This window comes from Ailuropoda melanoleuca, chromosome 3, assembly GCF_002007445.2.
Source record: "Ailuropoda melanoleuca isolate Jingjing chromosome 3, ASM200744v2, whole genome shotgun sequence".
Taxonomy (NCBI): Eukaryota; Metazoa; Chordata; class Mammalia; order Carnivora; family Ursidae; genus Ailuropoda; species Ailuropoda melanoleuca.
In genome coordinates, this window is record NC_048220.1 from 62,012,024 (window position 1) to 62,033,986 (window position 21,963).

The following is a 21,963-nucleotide window of genomic DNA, read 5'->3' on the forward strand; positions in this document are numbered from 1 at the left end:
TTAAATGGAAAGAAATACTACTGTCCTCCTGCCAATGTTTTTGTTATACATTAAGAAGAATAAGCTTAATAAATCACCCACTTTTTCCATTGAATGTCATTTATTTTTGTCTCTAGTTGAACTTCAGAAATTTAGAAAGTTTACACAAAAGCCTTCCATCTGATGTACATAATATTCAAAATGCTGTAATAATGTCTCTTAAAATATAGATATTTGATACTACTGTTACATGTGGCTCAACATGGAAACCAGTGATTCATCAATTTTTCTATTCTCTTCATCTCTTTTACAGCATCCTAATCAACCTAATTAAGGCTTTGTTCATCTGAAACCTCTGATGACAATTTGTTTAACTCTATCCCACTGTGGTCTTCTTATAAGGAGAATTAAATCTGATCTTCTGACAGCAATCATTAAATGATCCCAACTGGCCCCAATTAAGCCACATGGCTCACGGGCTTTCATACAGTCAAGTGCCAAGTTCTCTGTTTCATTTGCACATCATTCTTTACCTTGGTTATTTTCTTAAAGCCAATTAAGTATGTGTCTTATCAAGTGGAACTAAATTTCCTTGTGTACACTAGCTTAAGACACAGTGTATCAATTGACTTTGCAGTCACACTGAAGTATCACACAGGGTTCCTAAAGCCATGCTCTCTAGCCGTAGTACTATTAATGAAAAAAACAAAAAACAAAAAACAAAAAACCCAACAAGCCCCTTTAGATTTACTTACTCATGCTGAAATTGACACATGTATCTTCTCAAAATAATATACATATTCAAACACTCTGGCTAACATATATCAGTAATAACTTTCCATTTGGCTTATTTACAGTGATCTTTTAATCGAGTAGTATCTGCATTTAGTAGGGTTTAATATGCTTTAAAAAAAAAACCATTTAAATTATCTCTTTAAGACCTTCTAAAAGAGCAGTACCAAAGTAAGACTTCTGATGTTAACCTTTCTTACCCCTAATTTCTGCTCTAATTTTTTCACATATGCTCAATTGTAAGTTCTGTAATGATGTTCGCAGGTCTTCCTATGAATGCAGGTAGCCTCAGGATTTAGAGCTCATTGATTGTGTGCTACTCCAGGGAAATGGCTGATTAAAAACAGCCTCATGAGGAGAAGTAGCTCCTATTCACATCTGGCTCATCTTATTCTAAACTCTAATACCTGTATGGAAATTTGACTCCTAGCTTTGGGTTTGGAGAACCGCACTTTGCAGAATCCTTTACCTTAGATGTCAGGGCAGAAACACAGTTAAATTAATCTCAATATGACTGGTGTTTGACACAGTTTCTGAAGGCCTTAATCAATTATCCTGACTTCTGAGAATATAAACAAATGCGCTGTATTTTTACATCTATTCTAATTATAGCCATCACTGATCATCTGTTGGTATCTGATGCAGGCTATCTGTCACAGTTCTCAGAGCAGATGGATTAGAACATATCTGTTCATCCTAATCATATATTAAAAACTGACATTAGGATAGAAAACTGAAATGGATGCTATGCATCTTACTGGACATTAACCTTGATGGAACATGCAATTCTTTTTATTCCTTGACCAACAGATGTAACTACAAGAAAAAAGAAAATAGAATCTTTAATATACGGACATTTGGAAACACCTAGAAAAAATGGTATGTGCCTTTTCTTTCAAACAGCTAAATAGATAATCGTCTACTCAATAACCGTTCTTCTTTTCAAAAGAGAAAAATTCAAAATATTTATTGCAAAATGCTGATGATTTAGAAAATACTAACAACCTAACAACTGACTGATTTTAAGAAATGTATAATAAATATACTAAAATTTTAGCAAAGCAAAACAGATGCTGGGGTGTTGTATTATGAAATATTTCTCACTGTATTATAGTAATCTCCAATAAGGTTTGATGTTAATTTTAGAGCATGCTTCTGCTAAAAAGGGCAAACCCTGCAACAGATTTAGTACAAAGAAGCTGAAAATATCCTGTGGAAAAAAAAATCTGTAGTGAAATCAGCCAGCCCAAATCCTGCCATTACTCAGCACTGCAGTGACGTGCGGCTGTTTGTAGTGGTTTGAGGAGCCAGCAGGGGTGGAAACTCGACGTACTCGACTTCAACATGATTGCAATTGAACCTCATCAAAGTAAGAGCTCATAATTTGTCACAGAAAACAGCCAATTAACATATGTTAGAAAAAGGCTTCATAAAGATAATATATGATTAAAGACCCAGTGCAGCTGTTGAAAATCAAAACTATGCATTTAAAAAAGAAATCTCAGCCTGAGCTTCCGTATGGTTAAACTGATAATGGCTACTATGATTTTTTTTTAAGTAGAAAAATATAATTACAGTGCTTCTCATAAGTTTGGGGTTATGGCAAGGGAGAACTGGGTACTGTGGTATTATTTACTATGCCTTACTTAGTTCTATAAATAGTTGAAGCCCTTGCCAAAACTCTGTAGTTACTTTGTTATAGAGCTATTTTAAAACACAGACCTTCATTGTGAGCTAAATGGCCTTCAGGATGCACTTTGTAGTTAGAGCATTCCTCTCAAAACGATATCCTCCCTTTATCTGTGCAAAACTCCAGGACAAGAGGACTCTACACGACAGCCCTGCTCGCTGTAAAACACACTAGGGCTCTGTAACACACGGTTTTAATACTTCAGAACTTTTGTCAGGGCCGTTGGTCAGGAATGCTGACGGTTAAAGGTGAGAAATGAGACACTGGTGCTTGTATGCAGTACAGATCTCCTAACACGATGTATTGCAGACTACCTGCTACAGCTTTGGAGCAAATGAACTACATGCAACTGTATGTACGTGGTGTATTCTCATCACAGATTTAAACTAAGCTTTAGCTTGGACCATGTGGGCAAATCAAATCCTGGCGAAACTGATGTCATCGGAGACTGTGAGCCAAGTCCATAACGCTTAATATTACAGATAACAATGAAAAAGTCTGATCTTTAGTCACGGAGACATAAATGTGTGAAGCATGATGCTAGGTACTAGGGACACCACTGTGAACAAAACAAACAAGGTCTTGGTGTTCACGAAACCTACATTTTAAAGGGGGAGAGAGGCAATAAACAAGCACACTAATACGATGGTTTTAGATGGAGAAATGCTAGAAAGAAAATACCACAGTAGAACAGGCAAGAAGGTGCCTGAGCAGGAAAGGGCAGAGGTGGACAGTGCTGTCAGGGAAGATGACATCTGAGGACAGATCTAAAACACAGTTGGAGCCAGGCAGTATTTGGAGGATGATGACTCCAGTCTGATTACACCATGAATTCTCTGCCTGTCACTGTTGCTACAAACAGCTAATCCATAGTTTCCCAAATCTCAATTTCCTCATCTACAGAATGGGAATAACATTTACATTCTTTGATAAGGTTGTGAGGCTCAAATAAAAAACAGCTCTATATTCATTTGGATTAAAAATTCAACTGGATGCAATTCAATTTCATAAATTAATTGTGTGAACTTGTTTTCTTCACTTCAGAACTGTATAATTTCATAAAAATTATAAATTATAATTTATAATAGAGTGTAATGCCAAAGTTTTCTAAACTGATAGGAACTGAATCTGAAGGTGTGTCCTCCCTTGAAATGCAGATATTTCATTAAATCAGCGTCCACTGATTGAAATAGTTCTTGGACATAAAAGTTCATTTTGCAGTGTTAAATATGCATAGTGCCACAAACAATCCAACAAATACAATGTAAGACTTCTACAAATGTGAAATATAGAATTATATATTTTAAATTTTACCTTCTTTCTTTAAAAAATAAACAATCTTACAACATTACTAATGTACCTGAGTCACGAGGGTAGGTTGATTTATTTCTTCTCTCACAGGACCCAACTCCCAAGCAATCAGCACAGTTTTGATTAAGATCTCAGCGATATTTGAAAATCCCAGTGTCTCACTGTATGGGAAATGTTCACATATCTTTGGACATACCCATCTAATGAGAGAAAGCTATGTAGCCTCAAGCCAAACAGATTAATTTCCAACTTGGAATGAATAGACAAATTGAATCATCTAGTATTTTTTAAATTAAAGCATTTTTAAGAGGAAAAATACAAAATTTAAGGATTATGAATTTTAATAAATAAGAAATTAGAGCAAAAGGCAATAGACACACTTTAATTTTAGAAGTTGTTAAATAGAAATGTCTAATGAAAAACCAGTATTTTAAGTAAGGAAAGGGGGTCAAAATTTCCTATGGAACAAAACTTTACTTAAGAAATAATGGGTATTGGGGCGCCTGGGTGGCACAGCGGTTAAGCATCTGCCTTCGACTCAGGGCGTGATCCCCGCGTTGTGGGATCGAGCCCCACATCAGGCTCCTCTGCTATGAGCCTGCTTCTTCCTCTCCCACTCCCCCTGCTTGTGTTCCCTCTCTCGCTGGCTGTCTCTATCTCTGTCGAATAAATAAATAAAATCTTTAAAAAAAAAAAAAAGAAATAATGGGTATACACTTTCAGTTCTCCCTTCCCTGCCATTTTTGGGGGGAGTAGCATGAATTTGATCCTTTACTGCACTAATTTCTCTCTATTTCCTATTTGGTGAACATAATTTATAAATTTTAAAACAGGGTAAGTTGTATAATTTATTATGAAGCCTAAATTAACACTGATCTATTTTCATTTATAATTGATCTAATGCCCCGAAAAAGAATTATAAATTTGAAAAGGTTTTTTAAAAATCAAAATGGTCTTCTTTCTTTTCCTAAATGAATCATGATATAGATATTTATTTTAATAAAGAACAGCATATTGTCAATGTTAACCAATATTTCACACTGCGTACTCATCTACCTTCCTCCCTATCTTGTAAAATGACCTTTGGAGAACACTCACCTCCCCCTCCAAAACGCAGCCATAATTGCACGCAAAACAGGCATGTAAATCTGAGTTTCTTCTCTCTCTTTGTAGCCTTCCCCACTCCATTTTTTCATTTCATCACCTTCCTTTATCGCTTTTTCCACATGTTTAAAACTGAGGGGATATGGAAAGTGAAACTGTCAAAGAGCTAGGAATAGAGGTGTTCTCAGACGAACAGAATGTTTCCTCCGTACACCCGGGCAGGGCAAGTGTGCTGCAGAGGGCCGGCCGTGGGCCTGGCTAAGTTGGTTCCTAGCTGAAGGCCTGGCAGGAGGCTCCTTATCTCAGTATGTCTACACATTCTGTCCCAGGCAATTTTCAAGGATAGCCCAAGTCATCCTTGGCAGATACGAATACACGGAAAGTATTACGGTACTTCCCCTGTAAAAAAGACCATGCTGCCACAAATTAGAAATTTACTGAAATGAAGTTTTTAAATCCTGATTCTCTAAAAGCTAGGACCTAAAAGAAAGCACCTATCAGTGAAAGCAAGCCCACAACTCCTCAGAAACCCCAGCGTGGATTCCAAAGATCAGTGGTCCTTAAGGAGGCAACAAGCTACTCCTCAAAACAAAAACAACAACAAGAAGTCAGGACATTTTTAAAAAAATTAAAAAACAAATTTCTTTGCTACAGGACTTTTCATATTCTTCAGTATGCTAGATGCCAGAATCTGGAGTATTTCCAAATGTATCCAGAATATTTTTTGGCAAATGCTAGCTTCTTCCCTTTGATTACTGAATACACCGCACTGCTGAAATGCCCTAAACCGACCAACACTCTGCTCAGTGCCTGGCTCAAGGAAAACATAACAGTATTGTTGAATAATTGATAAAACAATGGAAAACTATTCTTTTAGCTTTACAAAGAAGTACAAATATGGTATCAAGTGCAAAAAATTGTTGTTCTTTTAAAGTAAAAATACTAATAAAATATTTAGCAATTAGTGAAATATATTTCCAAAGCACCAAGAAGTGGTAGAGCATAGTGAAAAGAAAGTTCTATTTGTAATCAGACTCTTGGTTGGGTTCTGCTACCCACGAGTTGCTTGTCTTTGGGCCAGTCAACTACTTTGAGTCTCATTTTCCTCAGATATATAAAGGGAGAGAGGTTCAATTTCTAAAGACCCCCTTCAAGTTCCTAAATGTTAGAAATTTGGTAAAGGTGTAGGGCAAAACGACGTCAAAATGCTTCTCCAAAGGATATAGTTCTAGAGAAAAAATAAACTGACAAAAATGTTTAGTTGCCTGGGTAAACAGAATTGTTTTTTCCATACTTTTTGCTTTGAAAAGTTGGTTCACCTCAGCCGCAAGCAATATAAACAGTTAAGACTAAGGTTACATTATGTAGTTTGAACCACTAATCATATTTAGAAATTTAATAAATAGCTATGAATTATGAAATACTTCCTATAGCACCAAAAGCTTTACAAATACTAACTTCAATCCCTACAGCAGCCTATGAGGAAGGCTATTTAAAAATAATTTCCAGGAAAAAAAAGCTGGAACACAGAGAGGTCAAGTTACTTGCCCAGGGTCACACAGCTACTGTTAGGGTACATGTAATTACAGAGTATATAAATCTGGTCCCAGACTCAGTACTTGAACCACATACTCTGCTACTTCTCCATGCGGCAAGTACTATTCACAAGAGTGCTTTCAAGTTAAAAGTCTATGCAGAAAATGGGATGTTCAGAGGTTTTCAGTAGAATCTAAAAAGTACTTTTAAAGTCAGTGTTCTTTAGGGGTGCCTGGCTGGTTCAGTCTCTTAGGCTTCTGCCTTTGGCTCAGGTCATGATCCTAGGGTCCTGAGATCAAGCCCCACATTGGGTTCCCTGCTCATTGGGAAGCCTGCTTCTCTCTCTCCTCCCTGCTCTTGCTCTCCCTCTCTCTCAAATAAATAAATAAATAAATAAAATCTTTATTTAAAAAATCAGTGTTCTTCAATTCATCTAACATTTTCTAATTCTTTTTTTTTTTTTTTTTTTTTAATTTTTTTTTTTTAAAAGNAAATTTATTTATTTGACAGAGATAGAGACAGCCAGCGAGAGAGGGAACACAAGCAGGGGGAGTGGGAGAGGAAGAAGCAGGCTCATAGAGGAAGAGCCCGATGTGGCTCGATCCCACAACGCCGGGATCACGCCCTGAGCCGAAGGCAGACGCTTAACCGCTGTGCCACCCAGGCGCCCCTTCTAATTCTTTTTTTTTTAAAGATTTTTTATTTATTTATTCGACCGAGAGAGAGACAGCCAGCGAGAGAGGGAACACAAGCAGGGGGAGTGGGAGAGGAAGAAACAGGGTCATAGCTGAAGAGCCTGATGTGGGGCTCGATCCCATAACGCCGGGATCACGCCCTGAGCCAAAGGCAGACGCTTAACCGCTGTGCCACCCAGGCGCCCCTAACATTTTCTAATTCTTGGTGGCAAAAAAGAATTTACTTCATTGTGCCGAGTAGGGGAAAAGAATGATACTCGATCAGATATTTGTTATTAGCATATCAGGCTCATCAGCAACAGTGGGTTCCCCCCTCACGTTTTCTACAAATGAATGTGGTTGCTCACAAGGGAAACCAGGTGAATGTCTATGAATAAGCATATATTCATCATGAGTCCTGGGAAAAACATGAAAACAGGTGTCTTCCTGAGGATGGGCCAGGAGAGTCAACTACATTCTTGATTAAGATGAGTATTACAAAGACTATTACAGATATCTTGTCTCCAGGCTTGAGGCAGTCATCTTGTTCTCCTTTACAGTACCACGGGTAGGTGTCAAACCCAGATCCAATTCATTCTGGTATTACCCTGGTCATTAACCCACCCCCACTCCCCTTGCTGTTTCTCCTTTTGTTCCTTCTCTTTATGCTTCTCCTCATCCTCTCACATTATGGTCTACCACAATATTCTTTTCTATGCAGTGCAGTTTCCACTTTGGAATTTTATACATTTACCTACTTCTTTAGCATTCTTTGTGTTTGAGACCTCTGGCTATAACTATGCAATTCACACTCTTTAAATATATTACTTTAGAAGTAATTTTATGTATATCAGCTTTATAAGACACACACCTAATAAAACATACTATTAATTGTATAAAAACAGTTGACATAATTGGCAATATATTCATAATTGTTGAAGAAAAATCACACATTTTGGTGTATTACAGAAGTTCACATCAGTTTTTCCACAATGTATCACATAGCTCGCTCTGTCAGAGCCTACATAGTGTGAGGAAGTAATAGTTTGTATATTTTCAGCATGTATCAGACTGTTCTCATATTTTTGTAGGGAGAGCATTGTGATACGAATATAGATACATATACATTCATTTATGTATTTACATAAGTTATTGTACAACTGATGAGCACATTGGGTCAGAGCCATTCAAAAACTCCATGATTGACAATGACCCATTATAGTCAAGCCTGAATTCAATTTAAGATGCTGGGCCGTTGACTGGGCAAAGTGAAAGCTCAACATGGCTGTTTCAATAGCCCATGCACTTGAAGAGGCTTTTGGAAAACAGGAAATCTCTGAAAATTCTAATTTGGTAAGAAAGAACCTGTTGGCAAATATTGCCTTTTGCAGTGAAGAGATGTCTGGAATAATTTTTACTTCAGAGTCACTCATGCCTGTTGGTGGGTCTGGTAATAGAAGAGTTCTGAGAAGTACAGAGGTGACATCACTCTTACATGCTAGAAAAGTGAACATTGCCACAAGTAACTAGTTAACATACCAAATCATTATTTGGTTACTCTTCTGATGATTCCAAAATTATAAATTATATAAAAATGGTTATCTTATATATTTTATGAGTTGGAAAGTAATGAATATAGCACAATTTCTATTCAGTTCCTTAAAAAAAAGTAGGATAAATATTTAATAAATGTTTCTCTAAACTTATTATAGAGAATTTCAGGATGGGCTTGGAAATTTCACTTTCCTTAAACTGGATCTTCAGGAGATCTATTTTAAAATTTACCTAAATTTTGCCACGTTAGAAAAGAGCAAAATAATCTATTTTTTGGTCGAATTATGTATTTATATTTCCAGAGTAGAAATGCCAGACATTAATACTGGCAGAGGCCATTCAAGGTCATACAATTTTCTCCTCCTTCAGATAATACCATCCTCAAATTATTTCACAAGGATTCCACCTCTCCTATTTTTAAGGCCTTCCGGAAAAGGAGCAACATAACCTTCCTCAGTAACCTATTTTGATATTTCACAACTCTCACTCAGGAAATTCTGACTTATAGCTAATCCCTCACAGAATACTTTATGCCCACTCCTCTTGTTCTACCCTTTGTACAGAGAACAACATTTGATGATCATGTCCTCATTTCAGACACTTCAAGACTGTATATTGAATTATACCTGTTTTTGTTATCCTGCCCTTGCTTTACTTTCTGTTCTCCCCCATATTTGCAGCTCTTCATTTCAAGTCATATCTGCCCTTAACTCTCTAGTCCAAAAATATACATAGTACTCAAAACAGGCTATTCTTGTATATTCCCATCAAATACATATTTTTAATTATCTACACACTGCATCAATTTTAAAACCAAAGTTTATCTTTTCATTTATGTCAATTTCGCATTGTTTTCCCTTGCCAGATTTGTTTCTAGCCAACTCTTCCACATTTTGTATGTAAAGAGTTTATCTGAATTTCCTTAGCTTCATTATTTCCCATCACTTCTTCAGTTTACCAATTTTACCAAGGTCACACTGGCTTCGGGTCCTATCTTTCAAGGGCCAGACTTCACATTCTTTACGTAGGACTCATTAACGTTTTTAAATTTAGTGAATAAATTATTTCATTATAGCTTCAGTTGCCATTCAAAATCTGTGTGGTTTAGAAAATATTTTTCTAATTTATGAATGAGTATGTGGCACAGGACAAAATCAAAAGCCTTGGAAAGTTGAGGTTATACCTATTTCTTCTCCTTTACACTTGATACTGTAATTTAAAATATTCTCCCAGGGCCAGTTATTAATGATGCTGTGTGGGTTCATACTCGCACCCAGGGTGCTACAGAATGTATACAAAATGTATAACAAGTCATTGTGATTTTTCCTTCTATATTTTAACTCTGCAAGTTAGTTACTAACAGTGGTTCCCTGGGCCATCCTTTGCTTTCTTTTAAAAATATTATCATCGATAGTTACCTTCTAGTTTTTATTTAAAAGTTCTTAAGAATAGTACCTCGTAGTCCTGCAATGGCATTATGTTGCAAGAATTCCTGTTACTAAAATTATAGCTTTTGCTAGACCTGCCCAGGAATTAAATGATATTTGCTTTGTTTCTTAGTATCACTAAATTCCACAGGTCGTAGATAGATATGTTTCATTTCCTTTGTAGGTGGACACAAGCATGAGTTCATTTTGTTGCATAACAAAGATAAAAGATAAAGCAAAGAAACATTTCATTCATTCCTTCATTCTAAAGGGTTTATTTTTGTTTTGTTTTTGTTTGTTTGTTTTAGTGCTTTAGTATGTACTGTGTTTTAGGCACTATTTTAAGGGATAAATCAAAGAATAAAAATAAAACAGATAAAAAATCACACCTTTGTGGAACTTACAATATTCCTGGCATTATCTATATTTACTTTCACCTGCACATGAAAAAACGGGCTACACTTTTATTTTACCTTTTGCTCTTGTTCTTGTTTATTGGTTAAACTGAATGAATTTATAAATACCATACCTTAATTTCTATTCTCCTTATCCAATTTTAAACCTTCACTATTTCTTAGAACTTTCACTTCCATACTGTTTTTAATTTCTTCTTTTCTCATAATGCTTTTAAAATTTCCATTCTTCATATGGGTCTTTCTTTAGCCAACCAGAGACTCCCCTCTCTTTTTAATGTTTGTGATTACCAGATGAAGTGGTGTTTGACCACTTGTGCAATCTTCCGTCCTACGTTTTAAATTTTCTAAGAACACTTTAAAAATATTTCCAACTCCTTTGAAATAAGCTCCATTAATAGTCATCTTTTTCTACTGAAGAATTCTTTGGATCTTTAATTCCTGCCTGTGATTAGATCCTAAGAGATTACGAATCTTTGGCTAATCACCACGTTTGATTTAAAAAACTAAACTAATTAATGAATAATATTGCCTTAGTTTTACTGAAATAAAAAAAATTCTAGTAAATCAACAATGCCAACTCACTTTCCTGTTTCCTGACTATACGTCTGGGAAGTATGGACTGTAAAAGTTAGATATTTCTATTATACAAGGATGAGAGCAATTGATCAATGATTCCCTATTGTGTAATAAAAGATAATGGATTAAAAACAGAGTGCAATTACAAAAATCAACCATATGGAAAAATATAAAGATACACAGTGAGAAAAATCCTTTCCTGAGAATTTATGAATATAGCATCAGGCATCAAAATTATAGTAAATAAAGAAGTGGGAGATACGGTAATGATTTATTTGTCACAAATTTAGTTTTCATTAATACGTTGAAAAAAATTCTCAGGAGGAGAAAATAGTGAGATAAAAAGAAAACAGCTTTGATATGTGGCTAGATATATGCCAATACGCCAGCTTCTAGGTAAATTTTTCATGTACTTATGAGAATATAAATAATAATTTTTTTAAAGGTGATATTATAGATTAGGATCTCAAAGGCTTTTGTAGAAAAGCAAATTATCCTCTTCTAGAATCCTTGAAATTAGGGAGGGGTGTCATCCTACAGTATAATGTTTGAACTGGAGAAGGCACAGGACAATGCTCATCCATCTACCCATAGAAACTTCTGCCCCTCTCCCAACCCTGCCCTAGAAATTGGAAAAAGGTATGATGCAGAGACAGGGACATCACTGGCAACTGGCTAAGAGTTAAACAGATGGAGTTATTTTAGAAGATCCCAATATATCGGGTGGTGATGCCCTGTTAATGTTTTCCTATCTCATTTCTTTTTGGACGTAGGGCTTTGTAAAACGTTCTTTACTGGTTTTTCTGTTAAGTTTTTTTTTTTTTTTTTAAATCATGGATGGAAAGCGTTTCCTATTCGGGTCTTTGTTCCATTAGCTATTTGCCTTTACCTAAAACTGTATTTGAAGCTTAAACACCGAAATATAGACATACTCCATCACTTAAAATACTGTGTATGTCATTTAAAATCTATTTGAAATAATCAGTGGTGTATCAGTGGATTGTTGGAATTGAAGTATAGAATTCTACTGAGACATTGTACAAAAATGATACTAATTGCTCAGTAGACAATGTACGCTACGCAATCACATTTAAATAATTTTAATATTTCTGAAATTCAAGTTTTGTATTTCATTCAATTTCTTCTAAGACTCACTTTCTCCATTATTGAGTAAGATATATCAACTAGGTAATATACATATTTCTCCTATGTCTAATGACAGATTTTATGAACTACTGAAACTAATATCTATGATTTTCTTTAACCCGTAAAATTATCATGTTGGAAGATTCTATTTCAGGTTTGCAACATGGAAAAAAAGGATTTCTAGAATAAGATTTGGAATTCTGGCAAGAGTCTTAATTTATGTTCAAGATTTTATATCTCTGAAACAATTTTTACTCATCTCAGCGAGAATGTTAACATTGAATGAACATGTCCCAGGAATATTATTTCTACTATTTCAGTTGGAATTCACACTTGGATAAGTTTGTAATCACGTGTCCTATTACATTTCAGTTCAGAAAAAAATCAAGGGAAAGAAAACATATGAAATTTCCTCAACTTTTTACTGCAAGTAAGTAGCAAAACTAGGTTTTGAGACAAGGGAGCCTTGACTCCAGATTCCAGGTTCTTCTTCCTCTGTTATGCTGTTATCAAATTTTTAAATTTTATGTGAAAGTCCTAGACCACCTGACAGGAAATATGTCTAATTCAATGCATTGAGGATCTGAGCTTTTATCTAAAAATAAACTTCAACCTTTGGTTCTTACTAGATTAGAGAAGAATGTTTCATTTTGTTTGTTTGGCTTTTCTATTTTATTCTATTTTATTCTTAAAAATTGGGCTTAAAATATATTGCTATTTGTAGTTTAAACATAATGCACCAAAAATACTAAATTTTTCTCTGATTTAAATTATATTTCTTAATGTGCTTCTATTTAAAGTTATTTCAAGGACAACTTAAATAGTGTTATAGGCTACTAGCAGCCATTTATACTTATAATTTATAGCCAGAGAAAAGATACCTCTAATCTTCCATTTGGTATATGCCTTAGTAATGTAAACATAGTAAGGAATTCTGAATATAGATCAACTTAACAATGAATTAGAAGTGGGTACTGGTAAAGATTAAATTTATAGGTGAGTTGATGAGAAGTACAGTATGCTGTAATTTACTGAACTTGCCTTACCTCATAAATTTGTGTCCTTCTTATCAAATGATTCTTAAGGTTCTATGTACCAGAATAACTCACTTTGCGCACTTAAAATGAACCATTAATTGGAAGCAGCTTTCTAATACTCTATATACTTGCGATACTAAAAAATGTTAATGACCAGTGAATTTGCTTTAATTCCAGAAATTAACTAATTTGGACTGCTTGTAAAAGTTTAAATTAGAATGAACATTATAAATAAAGAACAGTGAATCAAAATGTCAATGGCTTCTATAAATGCTGTTGTCAGCAGCTGGTTTAAATTGCCAAAAAAACCCAGAAACAATTACGGAAGGAATAGTTTTTAAAAATGGATCCACATTATAGAAAAAAATGCTCTTCCCTTAAAGTCATTGTTCATTTCCTGTATTGAAATATGATGCAGAGGCAAGTGCAAGAAATTATGACCTTCTTAGAGGCTTTTAAATAAGCCCAATCTCAGGGATGCCTGAGTGGCTCAGTTGGTTAAGTATCTGCCTTTGGCTCAGGTCATGATCCCGCGGTCCTGGGATCCAGTTCAGCATTGGGCTCCTTGCTCAGCGGGGAGCCTGTTTCTCCCTCTGCCTGCCACTCCCCCTGCTTGTGCTCGCTCTCTGACAAGTAAATAAATTAAAAAAAAAAAATAAGCCCAATCTCCACTACATGAAACTTATCACAGGTATTTCGGTACACATTTTGACTAAATATGAGATTATGATGGGCAGTAGAACTTCTTAATAAGATAACGAGTTAACTATTTGTTGTGATCTTTTCCACTCATTTACCTGAATCTTCTAAGCACCACAATTCCCTTCTTGTATGACAAACTCATCTGAAGTAGGAAATAAGCAATGATGCACTTGAATTTTCTACTGCAAAATCTAAGAAGTTGTGATAAAAATACACGTTTTATTTTAAATAATCTAAATAAATCCTAAATAGTAATAATAATAATTGTGGTGCTCAGAGTTTTTATGAAATGTATAATAGAGAATTTTCTTCAACATCAAGTTTTCAACCTATTGTCTTCTCTACATACGCTTTCTACTTTTTAGAACTTTGATTATGAGTGGTCTAATAAAATTTGACTACAGATTTATACCTATAATAAAAAATAGAATCGGCTTCAACGCTTTATGAAAGTGCTACCAAATATATAGCAGTCCCCATAATGACAGAAAAAGGACAACAATGCCTGGGAATAAATTCTCATTTGAGAGAGCAAAGGTAAAAAGACAATCATTAAGGGATCAGTTAAAAAATATTTTTGTTAGGATGTAAGAAAATTAAGTGGTAGAGGTCCAAAGAGAACTCTCTTTGTGTTTATAATATCATTCAAATAGTTTATCCCTGCAGGGAGATTACCTGAAATGCTGCCAAGGTCACTGCCAAGTTGTATTAATGGCCATGTTCAGTATATGTCAGTCACATGAGTTAGAGCTGCCCTCTTCTTCTTTTTCTACTGCATAATGACCTACCTCTTAATGCACACTGACAAATTGAGGTGAGTGAATATGTTTTTCCAAAAAATAGATGGAAGAGTTCCATTCCACCACTCTTCCATTTTAATTGTACCAAACATGTGGAATGTAAAGTCTGGCAGGAAAGAGGTTTTAAATATTCTATTCTGAAAATTGAACCCTTTTTGAAAATGGCACTTTGAATCTTACAGGGAATTATTTGTGGCTGCATTGTGGATTTTCTTTCAAATGCACATTTGCTTACATTGCTGTAAAGGCACAAAATATTTTTTAAATGTAGGAATGACATTTTTTTAATCTAGAAAATGTCATTGGAACACAGAGTTAGTAACAGAATGATTTAGTATTCAATAGTTAAGCTCTATTGCAGATTTGTAATTTTCATTTATCAATATTATTCATCATTTACAGAAGAAATGTGAGAGTGTAGGCATATTGGCTTCTGAATACATCTACTGACTAGAGTGTAGCAGACATATTTATGTACTTAGAGTAAAAATAGATTAACACATCTCCTTTACAGGGCTTATATTTAAATAGAATAAATCACATCCTCAAAGAATAAATGATATTCTAGTATGTTATAATAAGACTTGCTCGTGAGAGACATCTCTATTAAAAATTTACCACTTTAGTCCTGGAATACCAATTTAGTCCTGGTCTTGAGATTAGCAATATATTAAAAATATCTGGGGAATTAGCAATTTCAATTCTTTTTTTTTTTTTTAAGATTTTATTTATTTATTCGACAGAGATAGAGACAGCCAGCGAGAGAGGGAACACGAGCCAGGGGGAGTGGGAGAGGAAGAAGCAGGCTCACGGCGGAGGAGCCTGATGTGGCTCGATCCCATAACGCCGGGATCACGCCCTGAGCCGAAGGCAGACGCTTAACCACTGTGCCACCCAGGCGCCCCAGCAATTTCAATTCTTGATTTGATATTAGAACTTGGCGCTGATTTCTTTGTTTCACTTATATACTTTAATTCATCAAAACATTATTGAAATAATTGGGAAAGAAAGAAGGCATGAAGAAGCACTCCTCTGCTTACATCAGCTGACCTGAACAATATTTTATAACTATATTTAGAAAAAGATAAAAAGAGCTGAATACAGCTACAATTCTCCATGCCAGCTTCCTCTATTACCACTTTTTTTTTTCATTTAGTAACTCATCTATAAAACAATGCCATTAAAAAAAAAGAGAAAGAAGAATTCCAGGACCTCTAGATAGAATTTTAACACACTGGTTAGATGCATAATTAGTTAGGAGATTAGATTGGACACAATCTAGCTTCCACTTAAGATCACTATTTCTAGTTTGTTTATCTCATTTATACTCACAATTTTTAGTAGTGACTTGGATCACAAATGCATTACAAGGGAGCTTCTCAAATTTGAAGTTGAATAATACAACTATTATCTAAATTTGAAAAATTAGATTAAAATATATTGCATTTATAAGGTACAGGAATAAAAATTGGTAATACACAGAATGTTAATAAATTCATTTTGCAAACTTACAATTATAACCAGTAATTGGGCACAGGGTAATGCAACTAATATTCATATGTAATACTTTAGCTGAGATTTATAATCTTATTATTAAAACTTTTACAAAGATGATGTAGGATAATTTCCTATTTTAAAAAAATTCCCCAAAGGCAAATAGCAGAAGGAGGTGGTAGAGAGAATCTGCACGATCTAAAAACCTAACAATACCCTATATTTGCAAATTCAAAGCTATAGTGGCCAAAAACAGTTTAGTGAAAAACAACAAACCTACTTCTGGAAGTGTGATTGAATGGATACAGCTTCCCAGTTATGTATTATCTCTTACTTTGTAGAAAACTGGGTAGCCTTATGTGGATGAAAACCATCTTACTAAGATAAAAATTTACATACATTTACATCTTTCTTCATAGTAATAATAATAGGCAATATGCTAACTGCCTTACATTTTTTATTTAATTCTTGTTGTAATTATTTTAGTCATGATAAGGTAGATAAACTGAGACACATTTTAAAAACATAAGCAATGTAACTTTTTACTCCATGCTGTTAAGTAGCTGTCACTTGGGTAGGACCATTTAAAAAAAAAAAAAGAGGGGCGCCTGGGTGGCACAGCGGTTAGGCGTCTGCCTTCGGCTCAGGGCGTGATCCCGGCGTTATGGGATCGAGCCCCACATCAGGCTCTTCCGCTATGAGCCTGCTTCTTCCTCTCCCACTCCCCCTGCTTGTGTTCCCTCTCTCGCTGGCTGTCTCTATCTCTGTCAAATAAATAAATAAAATCTTTAAAAAAAAATAAATAAAAAAATAAAAAAAAGAAAAGGTCATGAACTCATCCCCTACACTGATACTGGGGTACACTGATGAGAAAAAATAAATTCAGGTTTTGGTCAAAAATTGACATACCAGAGGATAAAAATTCTGTTTACTAATGTAACTGTTCTCTGTGAAAGAGTTGTTTAAAAGATTCCCTATGTCAATGAACTGGTCATTTAGAATTCTAGGTGGGCCATGTGAATGTATTTTGTTTCTTCAGATGGATAAAAAAATTCTTCAGTGTTGTAAAGTATTTCTTAAAAGAATGACTGTTCCAAGCACTTTAAATACCTTTAGTTTACATGCTTCTAATTTGAAAATAAAGGCATTCATAAATTCACATGCCCAACTGCCTGAATCTTAAGATTCACCTATCTAAGAGCCAGCCCCACATGATTTTTGGTTATTCTATTGAATTCTATGGGAAACCTCTCATGTACAAGAATTGTGAGACTTGTTTGTTAAAAAAAAAAAAAAAAAGGTTATATACCCATGATAAAATACACTGGAAATATGCGTGATATTTGGCTAGCGCAAAAGCTGTCTAAAGCTTAATTAAAAAATCTACAATAAAAGTTTCATCACATTTATTTATCTGACTTGTTTGTAAATGCTTAACTTTATACCAATGGTATTAATGATTGACCACTATTAAGGTTCAGTTTTCTCTGATGTTTCAGGGAGATGAATCTGCAAATTCTTTCAGGAAATGATCTATTGTTTTTTTTTTTAAAGATTTTATTTATTTATGCGACAGAGATAGAGACAGCCAGCGAGAGAGGGAACACAAGCAGGGGGAGTGGGAGAGGAAGAAGCAGGCTCATAGCGGAGGAGCCCGATATGGGGCTCGATCCCATAACGCCGGGATCATGCCCTGAGCCAAAGGCAGACGCTTAACCGCCGTGCCACCCAGGCGCCCCGGGAAATGACCTATTGTTAATCAGCATTTCAAAAGTCAGAAAATTCCAGAATTTGGTAAATTTGGTATTCCCTAGTTCTATAATTAATTTAATAATATAAATCGGAACAATTAAAATTCCACCGCAAGAATATTTTTTAAACTTTGAAAAGATACAATCAAATAGGGATGTCACCTTTAATGACTTAAAACTTGAGGGTAACATATGTGATTTACAAAATCTATTTCCTAGACTTTCTCCCTAAAAGGCAAAGAACAAAAACCTTTCAATGCAAAATTTCTTGACTGTAAAAGTTTAAAAAGGCTAATGATCATTAATCCTTGTTAATCCTCGTTCTGTGTCAGGCACTGTTGTAGCCTTATGTAGCATTATTACACACATTTTACACATGGGAAAATTTAGGCAAAGAGGACTTTTCTTGCCCACGGGAGATGGTGGCTTTGGGATTGAAACCTACACAATCTGACTCCAAGGTCTGTCTTTCACGTCATACTAAAAAAAATACCAGCATTTTAATAAAAAATGATGGCTACTTCGATTGCTTTAAGAACACAACAAAGGAAGAGTTACCTGCCAAAGCAGATGAGAGAATGGAGGAATACAGAGTCAGTACAGACCTTTGAAGGCCACTGTTCTTTCGGAGCACCAAGATGTCTAGGACGCCCTTCATTCTAACACGGAGAAGCAAATAAAACTTATAGACCTCATGTGCTCACTCTGACTTTGGTGATCTCTTTGACATAGATGATACATACACACACAAATTTGTGTGTGTATATATATTTGATGTATGTATATATATATTTGTATGATTATATCTATATATTTGTATGTGTATGTAACCTACATATCATTAAGAACTTCTATATAATGAATTTTTAAATGAAGAATACATATATCTTTAAAAGAAGAACTTTGCTTTGTCTCATTATTAGAATAATGCCAGGACTTTGCACTTTGTCTTCCAGTAACATTCACGCATTTTGATATCCATCGACCTGTCTTAACAAGTATTGGATATAGATTTAGTGAATACCTATCTGCTGTGATTTGGCTAATTCTTCTCCTAACTTTTAGCTTCTACATGCTAACATTCTATAAACCAGCAATGTTAATTATTTCATATTATGATTGTAAAAATTCAACATTTAGTAATGTATACTTCTCTATCTTATTAAATTAAAATAATTTATACACTTATAGTTATGTGAATAGACCATAATATTTATCCTAGGTTCTTGAAATTATAAAATGTGTTTTCGCCATCTCAAAAAGATTTTAGCATTCTAATTGTACTAAAAATGTACCATTATTATTATTATTATTATTTTTAAAGATTTTATCTATTTATTTCACAGAGATAGAGACAGCCAGTGAGAGAGGGAACACAAGCAGGGGGAGTGGGAGAGGAAGAAGCAGGTTCCCAGCGGAAGAGCCGGACGTGGGGTTCGATCCCAGAACTCTGGGATCACGCCCTGAGCCGAAGGCAGATGCTTAACGACTGAGCCACTCAGGCACCCCTGGAATTATTATTATTTGAAACTTTATAATGTAACCAATGTATACAGACTCGATCCATAAGTGTTTTAGATACAAAAAATATAAGCAAACTATCACACTGTATTTACATTTCCATAATGACAAATGGAAATTTAAATGACTGAAAGTGATTGTATATGGAAGTATTTTATGCAGAATTCTCTACATTCTCTAGTACTACAGTGGCAAATGAAAGGTTACTGGTATCGTCTTAGGCATAACACAATTAAAACCATTTTAGAACTGTATATTGAAGTGTGTGTTCAACATTTGCTAGCAAAGGTGAAAATTTATATTTAAAAAAATCACACCCATTTATTATGTATTCTAAATATGTATAACTGAAAAAGATAATTTTAAGGCTATTTCTATTTCTATTAATAAACACAGGGAAGACTATATATCTAAAAGTACCAGTGGTAAAAATAAATAAATAGAATACCAGTAGTAGAGATGAAAGTTGAGTTCAAGGAGCACATGAAATATAATGACAGAACGTTGTCAGAATTATATTCTAAAGTCAATTCCTATAGAAAAACATTCAAGGCAGCATTCAATTTATTGAAGCACTGGCTTCTGGTTTCTATAGAATAACATTCAAGGCAGCATTCAATTTACTGAAGCACTGGCTTCTGGTCTCATTTTAAATAAGTATATTGTACAACAAGAAAAACTTCTTAACAAGGATTTTTATCATAATTATTATATTTTCCAACTGGCAATTAAAATGTTACATATATGGCTCTCAATAATGTAGTGTTAAAGTGTAGCTTTAGCTGAGGTGGGTACCTAACAGATAATGAGGTCTTCCAGGCTGGATTGGTACACCCTTGAGAAAGAGTCAATTATCAAACAGTTGAGTACACTTGGTAGCCAGATATCTTCCATTAGGACCACTAAGAAGAAATGTTCTGTTGGATACATAATGCCTAGACATTTAATAAATTAAAAACAGTAATAAATCACTATGCTTAAAAGGATACAATCGAAAACTGTTGAATAAATAAAATTCATGCAAAATAGAGAGGACTATCATTTTAGATAATATTATTGAAACAAATATATCACAGAGATTGGCTAGTGAATAGTAAAATATCATGATTAGACTATCATATTGTTTTTCTTATGACCACCACATACTGATGCTAACTAGTGGAATAGATAAGAGACTTGAGTTAGCTTTTGTTAGATGTCTGCATAATGGATTTATAAAAGCTAGAAACCCTTCCAGTGTACTTTCTTCTTCATATATTTAAAGGAAGGAGAGATCAACCTAGTTAGATGCTTATCACAAAAAAAAAAATCCAACTTACATGAGTGAATTAAATAAAACTTAAACTCCAAACAGGGCCAATAAGACACACTATGTCTCTTAATGATTCATAAATGTGTCTTTCAACATTGCTTTATCAGTTACAACAGTATTACCTCATGACGTTCACTCATGACATACAAAAAACCCACAAAAATTCATAATTTTACATGAGGGGGGAAATCTGAGAAAGAACTATAATATTATAATTTAAGAAAGATACAAAATCATTATTTATCTATTACCTGCAAATGAAATGAAATAAAGCCATGAATTGCAGCTTTTTGTAGCTATAAATGAGAACCATATTTTCTAATCAGAGACTAAAGTTTTGATCTATGTGACTTCTAAATTCCAGTTTCCTCAACTGTAAAATGTGTATTAGTATACAATAAATAGATATTATTACCACAGGTTCACAGAATAGTGGGTAATAGCATCTCACAACAGGAACTGAGTGCCTACCCAAAGGAAGCTCTTTCGTAATGATTAACATCGTTTAGCCAATCAGGTGTATAACAAATCTGGTGCAAAAAGTAATTTGTTGGGGCGCCTGGGTGGCACGGCGGTTAAGCGTCTGCCTTCAGCTCAGGGCGTGATCCCAGCGTTACAGGATCGAGCCCCACATCAGGCTCTTCCTCTATGAGCCTGCTTCTTCCTCTCCCACTCCCCCTGCTTGTGTTCCCTATCTCTGTCGAATAAATAAAAAAAATCTTTAAAAAAAAAAAGTAATTTGTTAATTGAGATTACAAACCCATTAGGGACTATATCCTGAATACAAAGGCCAATAAAACCTAATCCCTGCCTTCCAAAGAACTTAAATTTTACTGAATTGAGAAAGATATTTTAAATACTAGCTCGAGCACAAGACAGATATTAATAAATACTATAAAATAGGTACACATAAAGTCCTCCAAAGGTTAGATGTGGGAAAGATAACTTCAATGGGAAAGATCTCATGGTGGAAGTACTTTATGAAATGTTTTTCCTAAGTCTCTCTCATTTGAGTTAGGGACAATATTACTCTTCATTCACCTGTTCTGATTTTATCTGACAAATATTTATAGGACATCTATTATGTGTAACAGACTCATTAAGACAAAAGAGAAAACAAAGATATATGAATATGGTGCAA

The 21,963-nt window shown here is 34.6% G+C and overlaps 1 protein-coding gene across 14 annotated transcripts in view; it reads right to left on the reverse strand.

Annotated features, from left to right (window-relative positions):
* MEF2C (myocyte enhancer factor 2C) overlaps window positions 1–21,963 on the reverse strand; it is a 152,957-nt gene that overhangs the window by 104,833 nt on the left and 26,161 nt on the right. Inside the window, exon 2 of one of the 14 annotated variants that reach the window (XM_034656472.1) lies at window positions 4,871–5,008. The exons of the other annotated variants lie outside the window; for them this stretch is intronic. The gene's annotated coding sequence lies outside the window, so the exon portion shown is untranslated. The remainder of the gene's footprint in view (window positions 1–4,870; window positions 5,009–21,963) is intronic. 14 annotated transcript variants of the gene reach the window in all.